Below are 8,513 nucleotides of genomic sequence, written 5' to 3'. Positions count from 1 at the left end.
CGTGAAAACAAACAATTGATAGAGTTAAATATTGAAATACCATGTATAGTACCATGTTGATTACGTATTTTATTGTTTTTTTAAGTCGTATAAGTAAGAAAGATAAACAAACAAACATATACATAATGTATGTAAATTATAAATTTACATAATAAACAATAAGTACCTGAATATACCTCCTATATAATTTTTCTTAGCTAACTTGCGCCCTCATGGGTAAACAGTGATGTTTACGAAAAAATGTTTCAAACAAAAGTTGTTTATTTTTTTATAAGGAACATTTTTTACAATTAATTATGTATGGCGGAGGGGATGGGTCAGATGTTCGGGCCATCCAGTACCTTTGTGATTGGTCACGAGGGCTAATCATGGTACTGCCACTGTCTGGTTTGTTGTTCGACGTAGATGTACCGCGACCATTGGATCGTCTCCGACACCATCGAGCGAACCATAGTTTGCATATATCTCGGTGCTATTCCCAAAGACTTCGTAATCCCATAGTTATTAGCTTACCAGGACCTGAGCGAACTAACGACAATGCATCCAATGAGATTCTGTAGCCTTTCGTGGCTGATTCAGCAGCAAGTTGGTTATATTTTTCGAACTTTTGCAGTCGAGTAAGCTCTAGAGCACCAGAAGCATCCCAAAATGGAATGCAAATGTCGATGACCTTTACTTCCTTGCTAGATTCATCAGAACGACCAGGTCAGGACGAAGAGTACTCCGTACACCGGGTACCTGTCCATTGATGTTTAAGGCAGCACCCGGTGGTAGACGCGATCCGCGTGCAAGACAGTCTTGAACGGCGTTATGCCACCGTTGCCACGCCACTAAAAGGATGGTTTATTCCCGTGCCCGAATCGCCATGTTCCATTTAATGGATAAATAATATTACAGTATTGAATAACTGCCAGAAGTATTGTGAGTATTGCCAATCAGTATGAACTGACCCAAGTAGTAAATCTACATTGTACTTTTTTAACGGCGATAAAAGCTTGAAAAATTAACTATCATTATTAGGGACTTAACCAACTCTTGGACCATTTGCGTTTATTAAATTTGTATTCTGGATGAATATTTTGCCTATGACGCAGTCAATATGAACATGATGTTTGACTCAAACTATATTATACTCTGCAGATGTATATAATAATATACATATATGTATATTATAAAATGTATGAATGAGAGATTTTATCTTTTCAAAATAATTCAACATGATGTCTTTATATTTATTATTAAATAAATTTTATTATTATTATTGTTAATATAATATGAATGTTCAATTCTAATTGTATATTATTATTATTATTAATATTATATTGAAGACATAATTGAAACATTTGGGGTTAATATATTCAAGTTAAATAATCTCTAATTTATTTACAAATTAATTTTGTTATTTTATTTATATTTCAGACAAACTTCAATTACAAATCAATTCGTTTTCATTCATTATCTATTGTTAAATTAAGGGCAATTGATTTTTTGAAATAATTTATATTGGTAATGAAAATTATACTATTTTTCAAGGGTAATTGATTGATATTTATAGCTTTTCATTTAGTTTCCTTCAAAGCGACCCACACGTATGTTTCAATTTCAGTCTACCATACAATATAATCTTCTATGAATGAAATAACTTAATTGGATTAGGGACCTGTACTCCAAAGGCATTGATTATTATAAAAAATATTTCTAGTGAAATATGTTTTTATATTATATGGGAATATCTTTATATAAAATTGGAATATGTTTTTAAAATTAATTTATTTTATACTAGTTTCATACCCGCCCGCTTCGCTGGGTTTAAAAGTAAAGATTGGTAAAAGACCACTGCGTTATAGCCTTTGTTAACCTCCTTTGCTCTCTTTTATTCCCCTTCCATTTACCTGAAAGCGTAACAATCAAACATCCTTTCTTGCACATTTATAATATATAGGGATTTTGACAATTAATTCTTAAGAGAAAGTCTGAGAAGTTTTTGGGACTGAATTAGTTTATTTCACTTTTTACATAATACTACAAAGTAAATGCTTTTGTTTATACTTATTAATATATTTGGTTTATTTTCAAAGATTCTTAAAACGTTAGATGGGATCGGCTCATAAATTGCTGGTTGCTCAGTCAGCAATGTACGGTAGTTGCTGCATGTTACGATAAACATTCGTTGAAAACCATATATTCGATGCAGTAATGAATGTATTATGTTAAATTATTACATACTTTTTGCTGAATAGTTCCTTTTGCCACCATGTAAATTTATAAACTCGCGCTTAAATTAACACGCACTAGAAGAATCGAGCGTTAAAAAAAACCCAATATTTATTAAAGCTACTTGTTTGCAAAATGTAGAGTTTGAAAAAACATACTATTGATATATTTTTTGATATTGATGAAATGTCATCTCTAATAACAAATGATATATTAATTACCTGCCGAATTCAAAAAACAAAAACTGATTGAATATTTGTTCGTTCAACCATTGTCTTTTTTTTCAATCGTAAAATCACAGAACGTTTAAACTTGGATAGAGAATATCCTATTTAGCATACATTGTCTACATTTACTAAAGGCATTCAACCCAAAGATATAAGATATCTTATATTCAGGAAATTTTATGTACAGGAAGTGTTGACTCTTCTTTTATATTCAAAATATGTTAGAATAGAAATATTAATAAGAACTAAATTTACGTGTTATGTTAATCAAAATTTGTTTGCAATATATTTTGAAAATAAAACTATTCATCAAAAGAGTAGATTTAATATCACTACCAAATTTTGAGCATGAAATTGACCAGAACAAAGAGACTATGACCGGAAGTCATATTGAAGATATTTGTTTAATGAATAGGATCACAATTTTAGCAAGACAACTTTTATTTTGTTATTGATTATTTGTCTTTTTATGTTTTATAGTCGTTGGGTGTTAGACACTTTCAATAATTTTGTACATTCCACAATTAATGGACTGTAAATTTTTTTGTATTTTTTTATATCGTCCCTGTTTCACATTCAAGCATACAAATAGTGTGTATACAATAGGCAAGAATCCAAATATTACCCTTTTTATTGGATGGGTGAGTGGCGTTTTGATGGAATATTTTACATAGATGAAATGCATCCACTATAAAACAATATTTGTGATCACGATTGATTGATTTTCCAATTTGTGAATACACTCCTATGAAAGAAAGTCAACAAATTCATGCACCTCCACGTTTACACTCAATTCCGATTTTTTGAATAAAACTTTTTAAAGCATATGAGTGGTTATCCTTAGTCCGACCAAGGCGTGCCAAGTTTAAAAAATCTTAAAAAAAGTCCTTTTTTCCATTAACTTCAAACTGACATAGCTCGATCAATTTTAAACTGAATTCAATTATTCATTTTTTATTCAAGGTGTTTTTTTATTATACGCAAATATTTTCATGCATCTGTTATCAGTGACTTTGAAATTATTTCCGGAAATCCCATTTTCATCACATTAAGATACTAAAGGGAGCTTTGTACCAAAAATCAGCGATGTACATGGAAGTAGATATAAAAAACCTTTTTTTAATAGTTTTTTAATAGTTTTCATTTATATTTATAGGATTTATATATTTTACAATGATGTCAATCAATCATTTAATAGTTAAATGGTTGATTTGAAAATTTAATTGAATAATTTAATGTGAGGACACTTCAAAAATACTGTAGTACAGTGAAATACAAAAGTAACTTTCCGTGTCGTGATTCATATAAACACGTAATGTACGCCATTCACTGGCGTGCACCATCGCCTAGTAGTTTTTCAATTTGACACATTAGCGAGTAGGCTCTCTGAGCCTAACTAATATACAATATGATTAGTTTACATCTTGACATGGGCATCTCCCACGAGGGTGATGGACTACATTCGTTAAGCAATGCTTGTAAGAAAGAGGTGTTTTAGGTGTTATATGTTCCTTGCAAGTGTTGTAGCTTCGATTCCTTTTAAGCTGTACGATGGTTTTTCTGCTGATGTGTGTGCTGTGTACAACTCAACGCGTACCGAAGCAACATTCAACACAAAACAAGAAAAAATGCCAGAACACGTCTTTTTTGTACGCATTGCTTAATGTACACATACGTACTGGTGGCTCTCATACTGGTGGGAGATGTACCATGAAAAGATGTAAATTAAACAACCAGTCAGGGTGGCCAGATGGGGCGATTTATCGCGAATTGGGCGATTTATTTCATGGATACGCTCCTTTTTTTGAGCTTGGGCGACAAGTCGCAAATTAGGCGCTTTTCATTCTGCATGAAAATCTGCTGTACTCTGTATTTTTTAGTGTGAAAAGTAATAAATTTCACTTATTTAAATAAAGATATATATCAAATTCATATTCTTGAGTTTTCCATTGACTCTGAAATTATTATATTATAAAAGAGTATACAAAAATTTATTTTAGTTCTTCTCAGCATTTTTATTTAGAAAAAATCAATTTCAAATTACCTGGTAAATTCAAGTCTGTTATGTCTAAGGTATTTTCAAACTTTTATTGGACGACTGTTCAGAATATTTTGCGACTTTCGATCACAGATGGGGCGACTTGAATGAAAACTTTCTGGCAACCCTGCAACCAGTATATACAAAATTATACATATACCTAAGTCAGTCTCCCCAGCTATGAATTAACTATCAACACTGTTTTAATTATTTTACGATTCTGAAAATCTGACTCTGACAGATCAAACGAGAATTCTTTGTGAAAAGTTCTGTTTTTTATGTTTGTTTTTTAAATGTTTTTTAAATCGGGCCAATTTGCCCGAAAACCCTGCACTTAAAACATACTTTTTTCACATAAAATATTGGCCACAGGATATGTATAATTTGTATTCTATAATTTAAAAAAAGGAATAATATGTGATTTATTTTATAATTCAAGACGAGGAGTTTTACTAAATACCATATGTATCCCAAGCTTACGGAAAAATATTGAAAGATACGTAATAATATCTTGAAAATTGAATATTCCAACATTTAAGGGCATTTGGGACTATTTGTTAAAAAATGACAATTGTCAATGAAAAACTGTGTATAAATACAAACTGCACAATTTTTTGTTAATTTTTTTTACCTCTAAAATGAGATACAAAAAGTTTTTTTTTATAATATTTTTGCAATAACGCAAATATTTGGTTCATTAAATAAAATTAAACCGTAAGATAATGACAAGTCAAGGTGCCCCATTATTTCGAAATAGTAAAATTTTTAATGGTTTTGAGTAATTGAAAGAATTTCACAAGATATTTAAACACCTAGAATTTTACATAAAAACGAATTTTTCTATAAAAATATTATTAAAAAAAACATTATTTTTCGTTTTGAGTTTCATTAAGTGCCGAGATAGAGGCAATAAAATAGGCACCATAGGTTAGTTTACAATAAACTAACAAATTGAGTACAATAAAAAAGTAAATTTAGTAGTTTCGATGAGGAATAAATAGCGTATAGAGCAACTGTTGTTGTACAGTATGACAAAGAAAAGCATAATAAATACCTTGTTTACCGTCTCGAAGAGCCTTAAATATTTAATATGCACTACGTTAATATATAGACATTCAATAAAGAAAATTCAATAAACAGGAATACACGATACGCTTCAGTTAAAATTGAAATGTATTTACTCACAAATTATTGCGACGAAGTAGAAACTTGAACTTTATCTGATCTTACTGCGGGTAGCAGCTTATGTTATCAAAGTTTCCTTTTATAATCCTTTATTAATATTTGTCTCTGTAGCTACTGATAATAATTTTCAATTTCTATATGAATGAATTTTCTATATTTTATCTTCATATTTGCCTTACATATTATGCTAATTTTCAGATATTAAGTTGCTAAATTATGCTGCCATATGTGATGAGTCATTAAAACTTATATAATCTTTTTTTTTTTAAAGAAACAATTTTACAATGCGTCATATTGATAACCCTCAGTTGCGGCCAGACAAAACACGAACAACAACGAAAATTGGCAAGTATCCGGTATATCATATCGTATAATGAATTATACTATTTGGTATTCATCTATTTTCATTGATATTGGAGTTCGCGTTAATATTTAGCATACCAAATAAGTTCTAATTCTAACAAATTTTATTACAATAGTCTTTTTTGACCAATATGTACTCTTAGGTATTTTGTTTTTGCATACATACACTCTTTACATTCGTTGTAAATAGAAAAAGATATTCTCTTGTAAAAAAGATAGCATTATCTGTTTTTGCACGGAGAGACTATTGCCTGTCTGCCTGCTTGTCTGTTTGTCTCAATATCACGTAAAATGTAAAAACTACTGGAGCTATTTTGATGAAAATGAATTTTCTTTTGGATATCAATGGCTCAATTGCCGGAGCTTGGTCCACTACTAAAATATCTTAAAATATCACACACACACACAAACACAATATAATAATATTAGTACCAAATGGTTCAAAAGTACGTTTCTTAATTGAAAGGACACACAAATGTTAGATAAAATGAATTTGAGTTAAAAAATTTGACTTTCCTCCTATTTATTATCTTTTGTCTTCAAACAAAATATTAATTAGAAAGATTTTTAAAATTTTCTATTTTTAAATTTCACATCCGAGCCAATAAATTTTCTATTCAAAATTCATTTTACTTTTACGTCAGTTTTTCGCTAGCTATCCCTGATGTATTTCATTTTGGGATCTTGGTTTATCAAAATTGAGTAAAATTTGTGTGTCATAGAGCAAAGATATTTTTTGGATTCTGGTGACGTCATAAAGTTAAAAAGTTCAATTTTTTTGACAACAAAGACAATTATTGAATTTTTTTTAAATTAAATTTGGGTCATTCTTTTTAGTTCAATCACTTTGTCCTTAATTCTAAAGCCAGAACTCCACATTCATGAAATCTATTAAAGCTAATTTAATTGTGATCACCAATTTTAAAAGTATGACCCAAATTTGAAGCATACAAAACCAGTGGAAACAATAATCAAATTTTTGGGGTGTGTGGTACCAATTACCTAGATTAAGATTATTAGTTTGGTTACTATACAGAAAATAAAAGTACCTACTTGAATTTGAGAAAATCTTTTTGTCAAAATAATATTTCATTGACCCCAGAATAGTTTGTTTTGGTTTTCGGATACAAACCATTAAACAATTAAAAATTAAGATCAGTTCTGTTTGTGATTTATTAATGAAAAAATATCCATCAAAGTCAACATTTTTTGTTATAAGAGCACCTTCATTTGGTTAATACTTTCTTTGATAGTTAATTTCTAACAAACCGTTCAGATAATCGGTATGCATGTTTTACATAAGATGTATAAACGGGTGATACTTTGATTAAAAAAAGTGTTGGATATCGTTTGAAATTTTACATGTATAACGGGTCTCGAAATATCTTAAATGTACTTAATTATAATTTTTCTACCTGTTAAATAATTGTTGACATCATTTTCGTTCTTAATCTAAAAATAAATTTCCAGTAATATTACCAAATATGTTAATAAAATATATTTAAGAAATGAAAACCGCACAAACATAATCAATTAATTAATTAGTAATCGATAGTTGCACATTATAAAAAATTTTATCCATTCAGTAGTCATCTATGAATTTCTAATTATATTGACATTAATTAAAATTCCAATCTATTATTTAAATGAATCGGAATATATACAAACAGCTAATGTTTAATTATTTATTTGTAATTAGTATGTACAGCCATTATATTAATGTAAACATTTTAAATTTAATTTAATATACTCACATCACTTAAATATCGATGTTGTGTAATTTTTTTAACATTTAGATACATATTCAAAATTTCCTCATAAAGTTAGCTAGACATAGAAAATTTCACACAGGCATACTTTTGACTAAATAGTATCTAGTCTAGATTAATTTTATGAGAGAAGATCTTTTCGAATAATACATATTCTTCTTTTGTCACGAAATAGAAAATTTGGGAAAACAGTTGCGTCAATTTATCAAAGCTAATGAATTGTTTCCATACCACAAGGGACTAGAAAACAATCAGAAACAATGAGTTTTAATTTTTACCGTGTTCCCGTGAACTTTTACACATTATATAGACCGTGAATGACAACAGTTTATGGGTCAAGGTACCACATTTTCAAGCTTCAGCCTCAGTAGAGGCTGATAAGCATTTTGCGCAAACTAGAAAGATGAAACATAAGAGTATACCGCGTGGATAACATATTGGAAAAAATTGGTTTTCATTTTTCAAAACTAGCGGGGATTGTCGGTTCTTCCATATTTACCAATTTTATTGATAATGGAAATTGATTAGCAAATAGGTTGAATCCCATTACCTCATTTCATAGATGAAAGGGAAATTAGAAGATTATATGTTTATTTCAGAATGTTTCGATTTAACTAGGAAAAGTTAAGAGGGAAAGAATGTGTGCTCCGCTCAACAAAAGTATTAAAAATAGAGAGCGTATTTTAGTTAAATATTGAGACTCAGAAGGAACAGAAT

This window comes from Chrysoperla carnea, chromosome 1, assembly GCF_905475395.1.
Source record: "Chrysoperla carnea chromosome 1, inChrCarn1.1, whole genome shotgun sequence".
Lineage (NCBI taxonomy): Eukaryota > Metazoa > Arthropoda > Insecta > Neuroptera > Chrysopidae > Chrysoperla > Chrysoperla carnea.
Note: the sequence above shows the minus strand (reverse complement) of the source record.